The sequence below is a fragment of the Prionailurus viverrinus genome, chromosome D3, assembly GCF_022837055.1.
Source record: "Prionailurus viverrinus isolate Anna chromosome D3, UM_Priviv_1.0, whole genome shotgun sequence".
NCBI classification, from domain to species: Eukaryota; Metazoa; Chordata; class Mammalia; order Carnivora; family Felidae; genus Prionailurus; species Prionailurus viverrinus.
The window spans coordinates 90965080-90988044 of NC_062572.1; positions in this window are offsets into that span (position 1 = coordinate 90965080).

A 22965-nucleotide genomic window follows, 5' to 3' on the forward strand; every position below is an offset into this window, starting at 1 on the left:
AAACCAAATGACTGAACTGATTGAGTCTCCATCAGTTTACAAATATCTTAGTAAATTACAAAAAGGAAATTTTATCAATAGCCTAATCTCCAAGAACTTCCCACTGATAAGCACGATCATGCTTCCCTAGAGGGTAAAACAACCTTATCTTGACAATAGCTAGGACTCCAGTAATCTGTGAGTCTTCTCTGGCATATGGAAATCCCATTAAGAAACTTCCTCTTGACTTTACCTCTCCCAACTGCACAGTGTATAACCAGTCACTCTTCAGAACCCCAGTGCAGCACTTTCTGCCCACGGGTCCTGTCCCTGTGCTTTAATAAAATCACATTTTATGCACCAAAGCTGTCTTCAAGAATTCTTTCTTGGCCATCGGCTCCATGCAATGAGTATTATTACCCACAAACAGGCTGAGAGAGAATGATTCTGTATTGATTCTGGAGGCACAGCTGGCAAATGATGGAAAACCTACCCCAGCGGCCAGGGTGGGGTGGCACCCTCCTCCTCCTGGGTGGAATTAGAGGGTGGTTCTCACTCTGGCTTACAGGATGGAGGAACACGATTTCAATGAATCCAGTTAACAAAATAATAGCCTCAGCACACAGGAGGCCTAGGCCTCTGACCTGAGTCTGTGAGTCTCAAAATGGCTCCAGAATAGCGTAGGCAGGACCCTGTGCAGCCCGGGACATGTAGCACTGGGCACCAAATCCCTTCCAGTCAAGTCTTTGCCGCATGATTTAATACCTGCCCTCAATCCCTTGGCCATAAATTTAAAAGGCAGTGGGAAGATACAGTTTTCAAAAGCATTTGGGAACAAAGAAATATTTGGTTATCAGTTATTTTGAACAAATAGCCAAAATCCATTATTCATATTCTATTGACATATGGTCCAGAAATAAGTGAAGGCAACTGTCCAGATTTACTAATTCAACCCCTGGAAAGATTTTTGTTAGCTTTGTTTTTATTAACCAGTTTGGCACTCTCTACAGCCTTAAATTTATAGCATGATTTTTATGCTTCCTCATTCAGTTTGGATTTGTGTAAGCCTACAACCTGAAAATGAAACTGGTATATAAGTAATTTATGGGAGCAAAGAGAAGTAGCCAAGAGATCATGTGAGTCACGAGTGAGATGTTGGGCAGAAATCCCGTGGCCAGGCTTGCTAATGACCACCCTGGCAAGGGGCACGCTCAGGCATACGCGCATGTGTGAGTCAGGGATATGTTTGAAGTAGGGTCCTTGAGTCTGCAGGGACAAGAGGCAGAGAATATACAGAAGAAATACGTAGGGAAATTAGGCCCCACCAGCAATCCTCCACAGGCAGATGAGGAGGTCCCAGAAGAAACGGGATCCAGTTCAGGACACACAGAGTTCTCCCGGCACCCATGCTCCATTTCCCTTTGTGACTGTACCCCCTCTGGTACCTCTGTAATCTCCAGCTGTCTGCAATACTCTGAACTGGTTAAAGGTCTCATCAGTCTATCCTGTAGAGCCCTCCTTTGGAAACTATGGACCAGGCATAGGCCAGACTATGCTGTTAGGGAGACCCTGAGCTGCCAACCCACCGCTGGGACCACTACGTTCCCTACCTACCCCCTTCTCCGTAGGTTCCAGGACCGGGTGGAGGTTAGAACAGGCACCTCGAAGCACTAACCACAGAGTTACCGTGTGACCCAGCAACCCCCTTCCCAGGGATGCACCCAAGAGAACTGCCAACAGGTACCAACAAATAACCTGTCGGCCAGTGGTAGTTACAGAATTGTTCTCAGTAGCCAAACGGTGGAAACAATCCAAGGGTCCCGGATGTGTGAACGGATAAAAAACAAAAACAAAAACAAAAAAACGTGGTCTATCATACAACGGAGTGTTCACTCACAAGAAGGAGGTACTGATACAAAATGGATGAACTTTAAACAGTGTGCTAAGTCAAAAAGCCAGACACAAAAGGTCACATCATGTAGGACTCCACAAAAATCTAGAATTGGGAAATTCATAGGAACAGAGGTTGATTGGAGGTGGCCAGGGGCAGAGGGAGGGGGAAGAGGGTCGCTGCCTCATGGTTAGTTTCTGTTTGGGGTGAAATCAGAGGTTTGGGGAGATGTGCAGGCTGTACAACAGCATGTGAATGTAGTTAACGCTACTGAGTTCTGCCCTAAAAATAGTTAAAATGGCAAAATGTGCATTTATTTCACCACAAGGAGAACTCATATGGGATAGGCCAATGGGCGGCAGGCAGAAATCACTGCTGTGGGGACTCCCCTGTCCTTTGCAGGGGCCTCACAGGCCACTGTCAGCACAGAGTCCAGAAGTTTCCCCAAACCCCTGCGGAGACTCCAGCCCTGCAGCTGCCCACACAGCCTCTTGCAGCGGCCCAGAGGCCCTGGCCTGTCTGCCTGCGAGCCCCGGAGGTGACCGGTTCTCCGACCCTTCCTTACCAGCCCCTTCCCAGGCAGGGTAAGCTCCAGCGCCCGTATTTGATTCCTGGTTCCCAGAACACCCGGAGGGGGGCTCTCCTGGCCTATAGAAGGACCCACTTCCTGGTCCCATTCAAAGCCTTCATCCGTGGGGAATGGCCTGATTGTTCCTCTCTGGGGAGGGAGCTGCTCGTGGAGTACCTTCAACCACCCTGGGAGGAGTGCTTCAGCGTAGGAAGTATTCTCCACGTCTCATCTCATCTCCACTACTGACTGCGAAGCATGTTATTACTCGGGGAAGACGAAACAATTACTAAGTGGTGGTGGCGGGGCTGGGCCTGCCTTTTTCCCTGGGGCGTCTGATCGTTGCTCTCCAGTGACCAGGCTCAGAAGTGCTTCTCGGTGACCCTCACAGGTGGCCCTGTTCACTCCCACCCGAATTTCCATGCTCAGCCTTCCTTGGCATTCAGAATATGCGCCAACCCCCCCAGGAAGCCTGCAAAGTTCGGACGTGTTTTACAAGTGGTTATTATTGAGCTCATTAGCGTTACCCTATCTGTCTTTCACTGTTGTTATTGATTTTCGGACTCACCCATCACAGAGCATCTGGGCACAAGCCCAAGACAGATGCTTAATTAAACTCTGAACATCCCCACTCTTGCTCACACACACATTGGTCCCTGAATAACAAATCAGACGAATGCCAGTGTAGTCAGATGGCCCTGGGATCATGGGCAGTAAAAGTGGCCAAACCCCGAGAGGCACCTCCAACTTTGAAAGTTCACCACTGCTCAGACACGTTCTCTCAATGAGCCTTCGACATTCTGGTACCACAATGAGAGCAGGGCACGGAGCGGCTGACATCGCATCTCCTTGGACCCTGCAGAGACACACGGGCGCACCAGGGAGGGAAGGTCCCTGCTCAAGAATGGAGTTATTGGCGTTTTGGTCAGACTGGCTGGTGCATTAGCCCCAGTTCCATGGTCTCCTGACCACAAAAGTCACTGTTCCAACTGAGAGGCCACTGTGCAAGACTGACACTGAGCTGGCACAGTTCCAGGTGTCTCCAAGAAGGCTTGTATTCAGACACAGTGCTCTTGAGGGCAGCTGCCTGAAAGCGGCCAGTTTCTGTGCACACGTGGCGACAGATCTCCCACTGCCCTCCGTGGAACTAACACAAGACATCCATCCACCTTTCCCAAGGGTGCAAACTTCCCTCATGGTCTGAAAGTTATGACTAGAGTACCGTTCTTAACCAGGGGCCACTTCGCCCCCCCACCCCGGGGGGCACATTTGACAATGACCAGATACATTTTGGGAAGTCATAACGGGAAGGGGCTGCTTCTGGCCTCTAGGGGGCAGAGGCCTGGGATGCTACCACCCTGCAGCCCCATGACGAGGAGTCATCCGACCAAAATATCAACAGAGCCCAGGGGGAGAAACCAGCCCTTGAGAACGCCTACCCCACACTTACTGTTCTAAAGACTTTCAAAGGGTTAAAATAATTACGTTGACAGGTCTTTGTCCACTTGGGCTGCTATAACAGAGTAGGAAAGACTGGATGGCCTCTAAACAACAGACATTTATTTCTCCCAGCTCTGGAGGCCGGCAATCTAAGATCCAGGTAACGGCCGACGTGGCACATGGCAAAGACCTGCTTCCTGGTTCGCAGCTGGTGCCTTTGCTGCGTCCTCACAGGCCAGAAGGGACAAGGGAGCTCTCTGGGTCTCTTCTGTAAGGTACTCATCCCATTCATGCGGGCTCCACCCTCACGACCGAATCGCCTCCCTAAGGCCCCAATTCCAAATATCATCACACTGCGGGTTATTTCAACATAGGAATAGAGGTGCAGGCAAATAGGCTGTATTACGGGTGGATCGAGTCCTCTTCTACTTTTAAACCAGTCTGCTTATCGGCACAAACACGATCTCCAATATATTTAAGATGTTGAACCTATATTTGTCATGCATCTTTTTAATTTACATGAGGCTTTCAAGTATTGTCTTCCTTGTTTGAACACTGGGAATCTATTTGCTGTTTGTGCAGAGGGGCATTCCCAGAAGGGCACCTGGTAGACAGAATACACTTTTTCTCCCAAAGAGGACAAAGTCCCCTCCCTCCAGGAGCGTGGAAGCTCACAGGCACGTGGCAATGACACGTCAATGGGAGGACATCTACACTCCCACGAGGTAGACAGCAAGAACCATCAGCACACAGAAATCACAATGGACTAAAGTAAGACCTCGCTAAGATGCTGTGACTTCGTCTGGACCCTCAAGGAAAAGTCAGGGCTGGGAGAGTGAGGGGGGGATAGGAGGATGCAGGGCACAGGCATTTTGCTAAAGCAAACTTAACTTGGATCAAGAGAACAGCAGGGCACACGATTCGTACCAGGAGCACTGGGGCTAAATTTGGAAAGTGAGCTGGGAACCAGCTTACAACTTGCTGTGAATACCAGACTTAGGCTACCACGAAAGGTTTTTGACTAACAGATCTATTGCAAAATGAAAGAAGTGTTTTCATAAACCTAATTGGTCCCTTTGATATAGCTAGAGCAGAAATCAGGTGGACAATCGAGATACTGTAGGACACGTGAGTCGTGAAAAAGGCCTTGATTAGGGTAAGATTTTGCATCCGAATGGTGACTGAACAGGAGTTGTTCTTGCTGTTATTATGAATGAGAGGTCACCAAAGGTGGAAAAGGGAACAAGGAGGCAATGGAGGGATTGTGAAAAGCTGTTTGGGGGAAGCAGCAGCGGAGAAGGACTTTAAACTTCCAGAAATTCCTCATCTCTATACAGCCTGATTCTCTTTCCATTGCTTTATTGAGGCTGTTTTTATTTTTATTTTTAATTTTTTTAATCTTTATTTATTTTTTTTATTTTTTTTTTAACATTTATTTATTTTTGAGACAGAGAGAGACAGAGCATGAACACGGGAGGGGCAGAGAGAGAGGGAGACACAGAACCGGAAACAGGCTCCAGGCTCTGAGCCATCAGCCCAGAGCCCGACGCGGGGCTTGAACTCACGGACCGCGAGATCGTGACCTGGCTGAAGTCGGACGCTTAACCAACTGAGCCACCCAGGCGCCCCTAATCTTTATTTATTTTTGAGAGAGAGACAGAGTGTGAGCAGGGAAGGAGCAGAGAAAGGAGACCCAGAATCTGAAGCAGGCTCCAGGATCTGAGCTGTCAGCACAGAGCACGATGCGGGGCTCGAACTCACGAACCGTGAGATCATGACCTGAGCCAAAGTTGATGCTCAACCAACTGAGCCACCCAGGCGCCCCGAAACTGTTTTTAATATAGAAGTCACAGTGACCTCATAACTGGCCAGTCAAGTTGCTTATTTTTCAACCATCATCCTACTAGATTTACCCGTAGATTTTCAGCTACTTGAATGTTTTCATTTTTTAAGGCACATTCAGTGTGCACTGTCTTTGTTTTAATGCAAATAGTTTTAAGCACATTCAGGCAGTATGTTAAGCTTCAGGGGTAAAATGAACATGATTCCTTCTCTCCATAAACTTATAACCCAGTGGGAAACAGCTATTAAACAAGTAATTATGCATATATCCCTGTATAAATATAATTGTGGTAAGTGCTATAAAAAAAATAGATGCTCTGAGAGTTCATCATAGGGAACCTCCCTTGTCCTGAAACAAAGAAAAAACACCCTGAAGAAATACTCTGGCTGGGACGTGATGGGTACGGGGGAGTTCACTAGATGGACGGCCAAGTATGATACCCAAAGGGCGCCGTGTGCAAATGCCACGGCCCAGGGAGAGCTAGGGGCCGGCATGGCCCCTTTCAAAGGGGGTGACCAAGGGAGAGTGACAGGGCAGAAGGCTGGCCACATTAGACCATGCCACCCCCACAGTCAAGATTTTGAATCCAGGGTCACAGCAGGCCACGGACACAATAATAAGGTCTGCGTTTTCACAACACTACCTTCAGTGCCTCCCGGATGGCGGGCTAGCGGTGGGCAAGGGTGCGTGGCGGGGAGGCCGATTCAGAAGTTGCTGCGGGGGCTCCTCCTTGAGTCAGAGCGATGGCAAGGGGATGGGGGGGTGTATCGGAGAAAGAGAGGGAGAGGCTTTGGTTAGTGACTGAATGTGAAGAGGTCCCGGAAAGGTGCCCTGGGAAGGGGAAGAAGATTCAGTTTGGACACAGGAAGCTGAGCTGTCCTGCAGATGAGCTCAGAGTCAGCCTGGGGCAGGAAACATTATTGCCCTGCTGTCTAAAAGCTCTCTCCCTCCTCCCTCTCAGAACATCCCTCCCCAGCCTCCTCCCGCCATCCTTCCAGCTGGGGTCTCCTCGTAGGGCGGTGGCGGCAGCAGGCGCACACTTCACTCCCGAGGCCCCTCTCCTGCTGGTCTCCCCCCCCCCCCACGGAGGGAACCACCCTCACGCCTCCTGCAGTTCTGTCCAAATGCCCAGGCCCCTACGTCTCGTCTCCGTCCCATTCACCTGCAGTGCAGACCCCACAGCACAACCGGGTACCTGATGCCTTCTCTCCGGGGTCCCGCTGGCATCTTAAGCTTAACTAACACAAATCTGAGCTTATTCTTTCCCCTGAGAAAAGAACAAGAGAAAGGGAAAAGGGCTTCCAACCTCTATTAATGGCAGTAGCCTCTGCTCGATGCCCAGCCCCCACATATGGGATCCATCCTCCTTGGCTCCTGAAAACCAGTCATTCGTAAAAATGTGCCGATCCCCTTTTGAGACCAGCCTGCTGGGTCCTCTGTCCTCCCCTGTCCAGGCCCTCATCACCTCGCTGGCCCCAGGGTTTCTCACCGCGGCACCTCCTGTACGTCACACTGGGGGGGTTATTCGAGCACACGGAGCCGAGCACACGGCCTGGCTGCAAAACCCCTGCAGGCCCCTGATGGGAGGACACACACTTGGGCCTGCAACCTGTCCTGCTGCCAGCAGCTCTTCCCGTCCATCCAGCACCTGTCTCTCGGCTGCCCTCCCACTGGCCTCCACCTGCCGCCTGCGAACTCCCCGCCCAGCACACCCTTCTCCCACAGCTTCCCTGCCTTCTCCAGGTGACCATGGGTTCCTTCCTCGGGCTTCCACAGACAGCGCTCACAGACTGCGGGTCACATTTATCACCGTGTTTCACAACTTATCTGCTTGGCTGTCCACATTTACAAAAGTCCCCGATCCCTCCTTTGCATCCTTAGGACAGGAGAAGCCACGGGCTGAGCCGCCAATCAGTTCACCTGTCCTGAGTCCTGGCTGCCCTGTGGAGCCACCCGGCACACGTCTTAGACACGGCCCTGCCCGGGCACCGTCTGCAGAGACTCTGGCTCGACCGCGGGAGCAGGCCTCAACCGCGAGAGGGCCTCCAGGTGAGGACAACGGGCAGCTCGAGCTGAGAGGCCGAGTGAGAAGCGGGCAGGGCTTGCTCCACGGAAGAGGAATTCTGAAACCGTGAGAGAGGGGAAGAAGCACTCCCACACATGACAGAAGGCCCGTTCGGTCCACGGGGCTGGCGGGGCGGCCTGGCGAGCTAGCTGGAGACCCCGCGGCGTGTCTGAGGGGCTGGAGTTGGCCTCCATGGGCCCAAACCAGATGGAGAAGTTGGAGATAGAAGGACTCTGTGCTGTGGGCAAGGACAGCAGCTTGAAGGGTGGCATGAATTCACCCTCCCCCCGGGATCTACATGCAGGAGGGTATTGCTGGCGTTAAGAATGGCCCACACCTGAAACACAAGAGGTGTTCACAGGCCCGTCTTCCAGGTGCTTGGAGGAGTCTCGAAGTACTTGTGGGGTAAGCCCACCACGAACAGAGCGAAGGGATGCACCAGCTGGGCTGGCCGCTCACGTCAAGGGGTCCCCGGACAGCAGCTAAGTGGCTTGCATTTTGTCTTCCTGTCCTGGGGAGGGATTCGCGTGGATTCTCTCTGCCCGAGCAAACTGATGCGTTTGTGGGTAAACAGCGGTCTCTGCCTTCCTGTGCTGGCAAGAGCGCCAGGCTCGGCCCCCACGTGGAGGACGGCCACCCCGCGGTCCGCGGAGACACGGGCCCTGGAGACGCCTGCGATCCCCACCCGCGGGAAACGTGCGCGCGAGGAGACGGTGACATTTGGGAGAGAACAAAATAGCACAACATGTAGGAAGTTGCGAGAGAAGGATTATTTAATCCTCTTCTGAAGTGCTGGCTGGGCTCCAAGAGCAGTAGGCAGAAGACCAGTTTAGGAAAGCGAAAACCAATCTGAATAATGATGAGAGAGCCGGTGTCAGGAGCCGGCCCAGCAAACTCATTTATAGCCTTGAAAATGAGGGAATAATTGAATCTTCCTGTGGAAATGAACATGCTGCAGAAAAAAAAAAAAAAAAAGAGATCCAATTGGATTTTTCTCCCCAGGTCCTAGAACTCCTGTTTCTGCCCTACGCGATAGGGGAACAATTACATAATCAGAGGAAACCCTCTCTCTACCGTCCAGCCTTACAAAGACGCTCCATTCCATTCCGCAGAGCAGAATCCATTCAAATTCGTTCCGGGTTGTGTCTGCACCCAATGCTTTTAAGTCCTAGAATCACGCGGCCTCTGCAGCCCACGTTCCAGAAGATCTATGGTTTCATCCAAAGCAGAAAGGATTAGTGGCGCTCCTAAAAACGGTCTCTCGGGCAGTGAGACCCTGAAGGAAGGAGCCTGAGTACCTGGGCCCGGGTGGGCTCGCCTCCTCCAGAAGCACAGGGCTGCCCTTCCTGCCTCGTCTGGAAATGGCCCAGCCGGAGGAAGGCAGTGACTTGGGTCTGGCCGCTTTGCCGGGATACCTACATCCACGAGAACACAATGCCCCCAGGGCTGGAGAAGCGAGGGGTCTGGGCTCCTGTGTCCCGCGTGTCAGGCACGGCAGCAGGGACCCGCATCATCTGGCCGGTTTCCCTGTCAGAGTAGGTCTCTCCTCCCCTTCTCTACCGCGTTAGCCCCAAAATACTGTTTGGCAACCAAAATAGCTCACCGTTTCGGCACCCCCATAATAAACTGACAGGCGCTATGTCAATAAAACACACAGAAATTATTTGTGTCCAGAAAAAAAATAATAAATAACCTCAAATATCATCAAAACTGAAAGGAGGGAAAGCACAGGATCAGGGTTTGCAGATCTGGACGCTGGGCCTCACATCGATTTTCCATGAAGCTGAATTCTGCTCCCAGCGTTGACAGCATGGAAATAATAATCCTAGGGCCGCAGGCCAAGTGCTGCTCGTTTATTCCTCTAACACCCTGACAGGGTCGGAACGATTACTACTGGCCTGTGTGGGAAACGGCGGAGGCAGAGAGAGGTCACTTGTTTCGGTCAGGATCGCACAGCTAGTAAGCGTCAGAACTAGGACAGGAAGAAGCCAGGCAGCCCGAGGCCACAGGCCATGCACTTAGCTGCCACACCGTGTTGCCATGAGCCAGAAACTGCACTGGACATTTTATAGACATCATCACATTTGATGTGTGGATCTTTGTAACCCCAACTTACAGACGAGGCATATAGGCACCACCAGGGTTTAGGGCAACACTCCAACACGCAGGCATTTAACCGCGTGCCCTGGGGCGCACCAAGGTGAACCACCTGTTATAAAAGTTCTTTGTAAAGCTCTCACAGCCCGGCGTGCGCACCAGACACGGTCGCTGCTGCCACGTGTGAATCAGCTGAGGTTTCCCCAGTCCCCGACACACGTCATACTGCCACTCCACGATCCTTCTAAAAACTCTGAAAACCCACGTCCACTGTGAAATGTGGCCCATGTGCCCTTTCTCCAGGACATCAGTTGTACACACACGTCGTACGTGCCTACGCACGCGCGTGTGCACACCCACATGGGTGCAGCCACACAGATACACACAACCATGCTGGACACACCCAGACCGATCCTTGGCCCACCTTAGTAAGTTAACTTATGGAAGAACAGAAAATAAAAATTGGTCTTTAGAATCATGGTTGCAAGTCTCTAACAGGTGCTAGACATTCAACGCACCTTTCGGTTAATAAAGGTACTGCCGGGTGAACTGCCCGAACCTGGAAGGGAGCCCCCCCCCCCCCCCCCCCCGCAGACAGACCCCCCGTGTGATGGCTGTGGGGCCCAGGAGCAGCAGGGGAAAGCACTGGGACTCAGAAGCCTGTGGGGCGGCAGCATTTCGGTCTCCTCTCTAACCGGACGAGCTGATGCTACTGGCTACCTGACCTCCTGCCCTCCGGTCCCTCACCCAGAGTCGCTCTGCTGAGAGACAAAGCTGGTTTTGCCTTCAAACCTTTGTGGACCCCCTCGCCGGGGAGTGAAAATCCAAGTTTACAAACTCTCCCGTCCGGGCCCCAGTCTACTGCCCACCGCACCTCCTGCTACTAGATCCTACTCCCCAAAGAGCCCTCCCTGAGCCCCTCCCCACAGCCCTGATCACTTCCCACTTTACCCTGCAATTCTCACTTCCTTTAATGCTCTTCTCTACTTATTTACCTGCCAAATTAATATTTGTCCTTCCAGACCCAGATGTTAGCTGCTCCATCAAGTTGTTCCCATCCACACCTTTTCAGACACAATAATTTAACAACTTCTGGTAGCTGGCCATAATAATTTGTTAAAACCCCTATTTAAACTCCTAACCACTGCTCTGAATGCATGGGAATGTGCAGAAAGATAGATTAATAGGTACATATTGAAACACACACACACACCATACACCTAGACAGGACTAGTATTTCTCAACTTTGTGTCCCAGTACGAACCATGGCATCTGGTATGTATTAGGTGTTTGAAAATGTTTAGTGACAAAATGGATGGACGGACAATGGATACATGGAAAGACAGATGGAGGAAAGAGGGAAGGATGTATTGATGGGTAAATGGATAGGTGGACAGGTAGGAAGATGCCATTCAGGTTTAAGAGCCCAAGTAAATATGGCTGCACTCATGCAGAAAATCAACGAGGTTAAATCTGAGTTTCTTGCCTTGAAGGGCAACTGAGCACCACGATTAGATACACAGGTTGTGAAAAGGGACTGAATGGGTCTAACCACTCTTCCACATTTACCAGCTATGTATCTTTTCTATGTTTCAACTTCCTCATCTTAACTATATAGGTTATAATAGTACCTCTCTCTTAGGGATTAAACGAGCTAATGCACACCAGTTGATGAGCCCATACTCTACCACATACTCCACACTGGGGGATGGGCATGTACTCAACAGCATATGCCACACGGGGGATGGGCACTTCCTCTAACCACACTGTGTAGGAGGTCATGAGCACAGACCTGGCATCACACTCCCCACCTAGTGACAAGCCCATACTCTACAGGGTACACACTGTGCCAGGTAACGGGTTAAACGTGGAGAGGCAAAGAAGACAGCACCCGAACCCTGCAGAGTCTGGTCTAGTGAGGAAGAAAGATGTTGACATGAATACATGGTTGTATTGAATACGACAAAGAAAGGCTCGCAGCACTTTGAGCTCTATAGCAGGGTGCCCACACTAGCCTGGACAACAGGATTTCCTGAGGAGGTGACACAGGGGCAGAGACCCAACAGTTGAGCAGGCATTAACTAGGCTAATAAATGAAAGAGCTTTCCTGGGGTGGCACCAGCACGGGTCCTAGAAGCAGGGGGCACTGCAGATGACACTCTGGGACATTAGGGTGACCACTCACTGAACTGGGGGAGATAGGCAAGCCACACAAGCCAGGTTGAGGATTTTCTTCCTTATCTACAAATAATGGGAAATGGTTCCAGTTTTAAGCAAGTTGTAACTGTTTCCCCGCACAGAATGCTAGAGGTGAAGGAAAACAATGATCTGCACAGCCCAGTGAAAGATGAGACTAAATTGGAGAGAGACGCGACATAATTGTTGTTACCAAAACCCACGGAATTTTGAGTGCAGCATGTATTCAGTTTAAAACCACCTAATGACAAGAAAAACATTAAGGGGGTTCCTGTCCCATTCATCCATCTCTCTGGTGCTTCAGACTTGAATTTCGGGTCTACCTGAAGGTCAATGTAACATATAAAGCCTGCCAATCACGGCAGCTCCAGGTGTCGCTGCAAGGAGCTGTATCGTGTCTAATTTGGTTTCACAGCTATGAAGTGTTCATTTTTCTCCTTGGAGTCTCTCGTTCCGGTTACTCCGATCAAATAGATCATCTCTGGCTTACTTTGGAGGTTACCTCCGCCTATCAGAATGTCATTAGTTACTGCTTACAGGATACACATGCTGGCTACACTTGCCATTTCTGTACTCAGACACATCTCGTTAACACCCCCAGGTCTCTCCACATCTGCCCCACGTCCCATCACTGCTGTCGGCTCTGCTGTGGAGGAAAGCCACCCCTTTACTTGTGTTCTCCATTAGCCACCTGGACACAGGCCGACGGGTAGATGCCGGCAAGAAAAAGTAACACCTTCCACACCATTGTGGCTTCCATCTTCCATTTCCTTGTCCTCCTTTCTTTAATCACTTATTCTGCCTTTCCAAACACCCATGTTTGTGGACTCCAACAGAGAAATGACTTCATAAACTTTAATATACTTTCTAAAGCTTCCCCTCCCCACACGCCTCCCCTGAAATCATTTCCCACATTGGTTCCCCATCACACAACCTCCTCCACAGACATTTTCAGAACAAATGAATACACACAGCCTTTTTTCTTTTTCTTCTTCTTCTTTTTTTTTAGGCGAGACAGAACACAGATTCCTAAAATAGAAGAAACTATATTCACTAAAGAACATCAAATCCAAGATATATAGCTTATAATGTAAGGCTGGACACTAAATTGAGAAGTCATTTTGCCATAAGCAGAAATGATGAATATCTTTCCCAAATGGAAAGGCCCTGACAGTGATGCTATAAAAATCACATTACTATTGTTACATATTCATGTGACTAAAAATGCATCAATAAATAGACAGTGAGAGGCCATGGATGCTGTACATATGGAGACCATATGTCTCAGGTTTTCTGGGAAAGAAATATTATGTCCTGTGTACCCATATGTACAGTCATCCTGGCTGGCCGTGTGTCCCAAATTTTGGCTGAGAGAATATGGCCACCATAGCTTACATACATACACAGTTCCCGCAAAACGCGAGCAATGGAACGAGTGATGTGTATGGCCACATTTGGCTGTGGCGGGGTGGTGTTGAGAGAAAGCGAGGCATCAGAACCAACTCTAGGGTAGAAGGTGAAAGGACAGAGTCTCTCATAATTATTGCAGGATGTGGAAGAGCCAACGGTATATTTTATAAACTCTTCAATGATAGCAGTACAGAAAAGAAACAATTAGAAGCAGCCACAGGCATTTTGCAGAAAAATGTTTTGTAACAAGCGTTTTCAAATGCATATGCATTGGAAGGAAGTCTCACCCTGGCACTGTGGAATTAGCAATTAAAGAAGAGAGACAGCTACAGCATTTGAAGCGAATGAAGACTTTCAAGGCTCAACACTGAGCAGGTGCAGCCACAGGCAGCATGAAGTCACAGACAGGCAATCCTGACGATCCCTGGGAGTGGCCTGGAACGACACTGGCCAAATGGACAAGAACAAGGAGGGACATTTCCCTAGTTACTCTGGATATAAAAGACTGCTTAGTAAGACCAGGATTATGCAATTGGCTTATCTAACTATGATTCATTTGATATGATGTACAGTTACACCTAAATTAACCATTTTGTCAAGTATGGATGATTCTTTTTGGACAGTACCTTCGTAAGAAATTGTAGGTAAGATTTAGCCTCTGGGGGCACCTGGGTGACTCAGTCGGTTAAATGTCCAACTCTTGAATCTGGCTCAGGTCATGATCTCGCAGTCATGAGATTGAGCCCCACGTTGTCTCTGCATTAGCCTGCTTGGGATTCTCTCCCTCCCTCCCTCTCTCTCTCTCCCCCTCCCCTGCTCACGGTTTCTCTCTCTCTCAAAACAAATAAATAAAAACAAAAATAAAATAAAACAGAACAAAACAAAAGATTGAGCCTCTGGAGTTATAATCTGTGGCTTCGAGACCGAGTTTCCTCAGTTACAAAGTGTTACTTAACTCTTTTAAGTTTAGTTTTCCCATCTATAAAATGAAATATAATTATAGTAGCTGCCTGTGTTGTAAAGAATTTATCCTGGACCAAAGAGAAGTCTGGCCTCTGCCATCAGCTCCTGGGGACAATCTCTCAGCCCTTTCGATCTATTGCCTGATAAAAGTGTCTTTGTTTGGGGGGCTGGGAGGGGGTGGGATGCAGGTTCTTGGGTCACACAAGGCAGTCTGACAGTGTGATTTAAGGATGGGGCTTCGTCTCACAGGTATCAGCTCAACCTTGGGGGGCTGGAGACTCAGATCAGCAACATGGGCTGTTAGGACTATGACCCAGTAAAAACTCTGAACACCAGAGCTTAGATGAGCTTTCCTGGTTGGCAATATTCTGTACACACTGCTGTCCATCACTGATGGGAGAGGACAACTGAAAGTTTCAATTCAGGACTTGCCTGGACTCACCCTATATATCTCCTCTTTTTTGCCAGACTAAACCATAACCATGGTTTAACCCCATCAGGGTTAGAAGGGACTGCTTCCCAATTTCAAACCATCCTTTTCATTTGTTGTGAGATTGAGACAATCCATAAGAGGTCCTAAGGATGGTGCCCACCAGCTAGTAGAGCTTAACCAATATTGGGTATTTGTTGTTCTTGTTAAAATCCTGGACTGGGCAATATGCATGCATTGCTAAAGAAATCTATTTTGATCCCCATTCTCTTCAACCAGACCAATGCTGTTCCAGGCAGAAGCCCCCCAGAGCACCACAAAGAGGAAAGTCTTCAAGTTCCCCTACACTTTCAACCATGACCTTCCTTGATTTGTAGTCATTGGCATTCCTCATAAGACTTCCTGTGAAGAAAGCATTCCACTGGTAAAAATGACCATAAGAACCATTCCTCTAAGCTACAGATCCCATCCAGAGTGAGCCAACTTGGTTTTGCACAACCAAATTCTGTAATCTAGTGTTGATGTGCATACCTGAGAAGACCTTACATGTACGGGTACATTTCATAAACGACCAGTTAGGGTCTTAGCTTCCATAGCTTAATCTGCTTTGGATGGAAGTAAGCCAATGCCAGCAGGCGAATCTGACTCCTGATCTAAAACCCCTTGCTGCGATTTGAATGATGGCCCAGGGATAGGAGGACAGTCTAACCTGACCTGATCATTTGGGCAGCCTCGCTCTCCTGCCAATTCCCTAAGGAGAGTACAACAGAATTTTAATGTGAAAGTAGCGAAAGGAAATGTAGCCATTAAATCTGCTGAATCACCAAACCCAGGACATTACAGACCAAATAAAAAATTACTTTATTATCTAGCACTGATTCCTTCCCAAGTACTGGATGATAAAGAATCGCACACACACCACCACCACCACCACCACCACCCGTGATGTCTACAATAAAATAAAAACACAACCCGAGGCGCCATTTGGCACAGGTGTTTCAGCATCATTGGCCTGATGGTGGATGTCAGGAAACGTAAGGTGGGGGGTAATCCACACATCGATCTAGGCAGAGAACTTCTTGCTGCAAAACCAGGATGCTCTGTAACAATCCCTCCAGCCTGAGCTGACCCAGCTGACCTGAGAGAGCCGTCTGGCTCTCATGGGCAGCTCACCAGATATAGCATTTTGCAGGTGCCTTTAGGCAAGGCACAGCTGTATGAGGTTTTAGCTAGATCAGAAGAAATGTTGGTAACGAAATCTCTGCATTTAGGGGGGAAAAAGTGTTCCATAAAGACTATACTTTGAATAATCGCAGGTAGAAACACTGCTATTTCAGTAACCAGAGTGCCAGCCACAAGGAATGGACAGTAAGGAATGTCATGGTTAATGATGTTTAAGAAATGCCCCATCATATAGAATCCTCTCAGAATTCTACAAATCGCATCCTCTCGGAAGGCCACTATGCACGTAGAGTCTGGCTTCTGGCTAAAATCCTATTGTGTGGGCTTTCAGGCCTGGCCATGGGCAGTTACAAAGGTTTTACCTGGCAGACCTCACAGGGCAAGAGGTGCCAGTCTACTGTAGTCTCTGGCGGGAGTTACCTGTCAAGGACTCAGCCCACCCACCCCCACCAAGCCAGCCAGGCTCATGCATTCCTGGCCCAGGTGCCTCCTCTCAGAGCCTCTTTACTGGGACCTTCAACAGAAGCCATCAACCTCTGGGAGGCCTTCTTCTAGGCATCGGGAGAGGAAGCCTCAAAGATGCTCTACACCCGACTCGGTCGTCCCGACCCTTCCATTCTCAGCCCTACCCCCACCACTCCCCCCACCAGCCCCACATCTTCCAAACTGCCAGAGCCTTTGTTTGGGGCTTCCTTAACAATGAGATCTGATTGACTGAACCCCACATCTGTGCTGATCTACCTGCCCCTCGGCCAGTGTGCTGTTCCATGGGGGAAAACGGAAAGGAAGGAGTCGCACTGCCTCGGGTTTGCTCCCTTGCGTGTGCCATCCCAGTAAGTGAGTAAAGGCTTGACTGTTAACTCGTTTTTTGGCTTGTTGTCTTAATCAGCTACCACAACACCTGGCAGTCGGCTGAGCCCCTGGCACTGCATTCACAGTATTAGAAGCTCTAAGAAATCCTGTAGTTAAGAAATATATCTAACTAGGCATTTTACAAACCCATTTGTACGGAGGACTTTCATTATATGATACCTATCAGTAATATTCTTTGTGAAATATATAATTTTAATATAAACTCTAAGATAAGGACATGGCTATCCCGTAAATTGCTGCAGACCAGCATAGGCTATATAGAGACACTCAGAACAACAAACAAAAGTACATATCAAAGTAGAAACTGCCTAAACATCCCTGGCTATGCAGTTTATAAGTAATTTAATTTGAGAGGATGAGTTTCAACACTAGGACACATTAAAGTTAACTATCCTTGTATATTACTATAATCGGCTCTATCCTTGAGTGTGCCATTAAAAAACTATATAGTTAATTACAAAGTATGGATTAATGCTTGTTGACAAACAGTTGAGTGGTCTGTATAAAGTTCTGAGCCAAAACATCCCTTCAGATTGTAGAGGGGACCTAAAACGTTCCAGAGTAACTAGAAGGGTAGCTGGCGATCGGATTAGATGACCAGGTCAGCTGCCCCTTCCTGAACGCAAAGTCAGTGGGAACTCTTTCTGGTGGAGACCCTTCTCCTTCTAATTATACAGGGAAGCCCTGGGAACCACAATAAGCAACAAGATGCACGGACAGGCCAGTGTCTACCGACCGAACCCCAAGCACTCAATGCTGCCAGAAGTGTTTTGACTGCAAGTGGGAGACCCCCTCAAGACGGAATGTGAAGTCCCGGCAGGCATACAGGGTATTTGTATGTGAGGTGCCAAAACACGTGAATGGGGAGACTGTCAAGTGCCAAGTGAAAGGCCCAGACACTAGTTTAGGGTCAAAGAGATGTCATCACGCACTGGAACATGTTTCTAAAACAGAGTTTTATGCCTTCAAGTCTTTGGAGGATGGCAACTCCACAGGATGACAGCAGGAAGGACATCTGTGTATTCAGCCCCGAAATCCCTTCTCAAAGCAGACGTCCCAGCATGGCATAACAGGAAATGGTGCTGGGGAGAATCGCCATCTTTCAGAAAAGACCCAGTTGCCGGGTCCCCACGCCACCGAGCTGAGAGCAATTGGAATAGGGTGTAAAAGTGCATCATTAAAATGACAGCATAAGAGATTTAGTAGCAACCACATAAAATTCAAGATAAAAGTTTATTGAGACCATTAAACTTCATGGCGAGAAGGGAAAAGGAGCTGGAATGAGAGTTTATAAGAAGGAGAGGGAAGGCAGGCACACGTGCTCACTGGCTGAGACCGGGGTGAAGGAGGATGCTGACAGAGGCTCTCTCTTCCATGCTGGAACAGGAAGGAGCCAGTGATTACTAAGGAATCACGTGGTGTAATGAGGCAGCGTGGTCTTAAATTAGCGAAAATTTGCGTTGGACGACCTGCTAACTTGGGCATCACGTACCCACGGAGGGTCCACTACGGACAAGGTGGGTCGTGGGTGCTGACACAGGACAGGGGACATGTGCACAAAAACATTTTTACAAAACACTCCTGCTATAATCTTAGCCGAATCGGTATTTCCTCTTAGTTTATAAAACGCCTCAGGACACAGGCTCCCGTTGGTCACAGGCCTTAGCGTGTTCTCCAGACCATTCTCTACAATTGAGTTCTGGTGCAAATGCAAAGAGTCCTGGGAGATCAGAGAATTAAAATGTGCTCGGGCCACAAACTTGGTAATGTCAGCGCCAGCTTTGGTCCTCGAGATGCTGAGGACAGTTGGTACTTCTCCCACCTGCTCCTTTCTCATAGGAGTCAGTGCCCTCCCCACCTCCTCCCCAGGAATTTGGGGGACACTGTTAGAACAGTAGCTATGAAGGGTTTCAGTTCCTCAGAGGAATTTTATATAGTCAAGGGAAATACAAAAACGTTCCTCAATATCCTGTCGGCATCATGAACGCCCTGAGCAGCAGTGAATTGATTTGCGAGTGAGTTTGCATGTTTGTGCGCCCCAGCAAGGGCATCTGGGCCTCAGCAGGCACTTCCCACAGCCTGAAATGGCAGTGTTACCCCCTTGTGGAGACCCTGCACCCACAGCTGCCCAGAAAGGTCAGCGTAGACACCGAGCAGCCATGGCCAACAAGACTCCCCCACACGGATCAGACAGTTGCCTCTTCCCAAGGTAGAGCTGCACCAGGACACAGCATGATGGGCTGCAGAGGAGGCGGAATTGGATTTGAACCCAATTATCCAAACTCAGGAAGTCGACCTCAGACTCCCTAATAGAGCAGACACAAAACATGTTCTTCAGAGTTGTTCTCAAAATTAAATGAGATGATGCATTCACTCATTATTCCTTCAACCCTTTTTGAGTGCCTCCCACATGACAGGAGCGGTTTTAGGCACTGGAGATGCAGAGGGGCTCAAGGTTGCAGTGAATCTGGAACTCCTGCTCCCTTGGACCTCTGTCTCCTCATTGGGGGTCTCCTGCAGGAGGACACTCTGGGCCTGTCCCTGATCCATCACTTGTTTTCCTCCAAGGGGGACCAGGCAGTTTACCTGGTGGGTGAGCTGGAAAGGAGGAGCCGCCATGGGCTCAGCACTTTCTCTGCGGGCTCCTGGGGGAACTCAGCTCCTGCCAGTGAGCTGCAGGGACAAGCCTACAGAGAGCGGCAAATGAAATGGGAGGGGTGCCACATTCCCCACTTCCACTGGGTCTCTTAAATGCTGATATGTGATCCGTCTGTTTTCGAGGAGCCTGATCGATTATCACCTCCAAAACGCTAACCTAGGTCAGACTTCTGTTCTCAGTCTGCACTCCGGGAAAGTGAGGAAGAAAACAAACAAGAAATGAGATGAACACGAAAGTTTCAGGACGTGGTAAGTCCCATGATGAAAATAAAACAGGGGCAGAGAGTGATGGGAATGAAGGCTACCATTGTAGACAAGGACAAAGGACCTGCCCCACGGAGGCACTGGTCCAACATGGGTCTCGCTGGATGAAATCCAAGTGTCTACAAGTCCTCATTCCTTTCTGGATTCTCTCGCAGAGAATCTACACCCCTGCCTTTTCCAGCCTCCAGAGACGGCCCGCACTCCTCGGCTCACGGCACCGTCCTCCGTCTTCAAAAAGCTACCAACGGCACGTTGAGCCCCTCTCATACGACATCATTCCGACCTCTTCTGCTCCACCTTTCCATTTTCATTTTTTTAATTTTTATTTAAAACAAATTTCTAATGTTTTTATTTATTTTTGAGAAAGAGAAACAGAGTGCAAATGGGGAGGGGCAGAGAGAGAGAGGGAGACACAGAATCCCAAGCAGGCTCCAGGCTCTGAGCTGTCAGCCCAAAGCCTGACACAGGGCTCAAACCCACAAGTCATGAGATCATGACCCAAGTGAAACTCAGATGCTTAACCGACTGAGCCACCCTGGTCTGCGCCCCCCCCCACACCTTTCCACTTTTAAGGACCCTTTGTGATTCCACTGGTCCCACCCAGATAATGCTGGATAATGTCATCTCAAAATCCTCTAATCATATCAGCAAAATCCCTTTTGCCATGTAAAGTAACATATCCACAGGTTCCTGGGATTATTAGGACATGGGCATTTTGAGGGGACAATTCTGCCTCTTACATTTGGCCCCGCGGACCATGTTCATGGGGAATCTGCTGCCCAGCATCTCTGGGCCAACACGGCCGATGTTCCTTTAATCTGGTACCACTGGAGGAAACGTACTAGCATGCCTCCACCAGAGGAGGGCAGGCACGTGTTTCCTCTTAGGAACAGCAGGCACAGGGGAGGTGCTTGTTTAACTCTTAGGGGCGTTCTCACATTTTTGGTAGGAAGAGACCACAGTAAATTAAAACACAAGTGCTGCATCATTACCCTCTATCGACTTCATTTGTTAGCATAAACTGCTCAACACACAGGAGTTTAATCTCAGGATTCTCATTAACGGTCATGGCTGAAACTGGCACAGTTAATTCATTACATAAAATATTTACTCCTTGAGGTTCTCTTGTTACTTTGTCATTATGCATAAAGTATACTATTGCAGATTTATTAGTAAATCACTCAGAGTTCTCTAGGTTGAGCCAGAGTACTTAGCATCAACCCACTCGGTGGCCCTGGTGGTAACCACTGGAGTACTTACTTTTTGCAATCGTGGCAGCCCTGCCATCTCATACTTTATAATCAACGAAGGAAGTTCCCAAAGTGAAAGTAATCATTATTTGGTCCCAAAAGTCAGTGATGGAACTAACGCATAAATAAATAAAGTCCACATTTTGACCAAGACTCTGAAATGATGGGGGAAATACCCAGATGCTCTTAGTTAAGGCGGAAGTCTCCACTGGACCAGGAAAGCTAGAGGTCTTGTTCCTCCAGAGTCTGTGCTGTACCAGTCACACCCGCGATCCCGTGAAGAAGCCAATATGCCAAAGCCTAGACGCCGTTCTCAGAAATCAAAGGGGTCTAGACTGGAAAGGTGCCCTGACCATGGGCCATGCCGTCCCCATGTCTGTCCTTCCCTGACCATAACCACACAGTTGGCCCATGTCTTTCCATCTGCAGAAGGAAAGCGTTAGGTGGAAAACTTGAGAAGTCCTCTGCAGCTACCGCTCTGGGTGCATCGGTCTAATAAGTTGATGAGGGGCTGTGCTTCTTGGTCTGGGCGTTCACAGATGGCGCCCACAGAGGGCATTCACTGGGTGTTCACAGGCCCTCAGATGCACCTGAAGGGGTCTCTGCACTGAAGGTTGTGTTGCTTCCACTCCTCCGCTCTGCCTTTTCCTCTCCTCTTTCATACACCCCTTGATCCAGTTTACTGAGCATCTAATGAGAGTCTGAGGGGAACCAAGGGTCCCAAACATACCCTAACAAATGGAACCATGGAGGTCTCCACAGGTTTGCTGTGCACTTTTGCATCTACCCTTCTCTTGCTTCTCCCTCCCTTAGTATATGTGCTCTGAAATGTGTGGATTCCATTCATCCCCCTCTTCCTACCCCAGTTATTGGCCTCTGAATCTAAGAGTCCGAATTCTCTTCCTTTCCTTATTCAGGAAGCTTTCCAGGCAGAACTGCTGAATCCTTCCTGCTTCTCTAAGTCTATTCCACTTTCATTTATAAACAACTCTATTTCTGGACTATCTCCTTTTCCTAGAACACATTTCTAGCATCTTCTAGGAATATGTGGCCTAGTAGTAGACTTCATGTCAACCTTAGGACTGTGTCCCTGGAGGAGCACAGCAGGATTCATGGCACGTCACTCGGGAAAACATTCGTGAATGGCTTCTAGATTAGTAAGAACTGGCTGGACTCAGCACCAGTAACATGTAGACCCAAACCTCAGTGATCAACAGCTTACTGAAGAAGCGTATGTGCAACCCACACAACACTGAGGGACTCCAGGTCATCTCTCCACGTGCCATTCAGTATCTAGGTTGCATTTCTGCCAACACGAGGCCACCTGTGCTGCTCCCATAGGGAAAAGAACAACCTACAATGCTTGGACAAGCTCTTAGGCACCTCACACTGGGAGATCCCTGTGTCACTCCCCCGGTGCTCCATTGTCTAGAACCAGCCGGAGGCCTGGGAGGTGGAGTCTTCTCTGTGCCAAGTCAGTAGAAAAAGCGGAGCCTTGACGAGCACAAGCCATGTGCTACCTTCTGGTAAAGAAGGCAAGTCATGCTGGCAGGTCTGGCAAGGGCACCTTGACCTTTCCCCCAGCGTACCTGAATGTGGCCAGCAGAGTGAGCCAAGAGACCCAGCACAGAGCTGAGAAGGTAAAGAGGCGTTCAGAGCCCTTGGGCAGCAGGACTGTGAGTGAGCTGGGAAGCGAGCCCAGAGCAAGGTGAGGTCAGTGGACAGAGGACACGAGGCAGAACCAGGCATCCCGCTTCCTCTGACGTTGAGTAGTGGACGTGACATTCAGACTGGGGGGCTGCAAGGGGAAGGGCCACCCAGGTGGTGTTTTCATAAATGAGAGTCTGCTCTGCTCT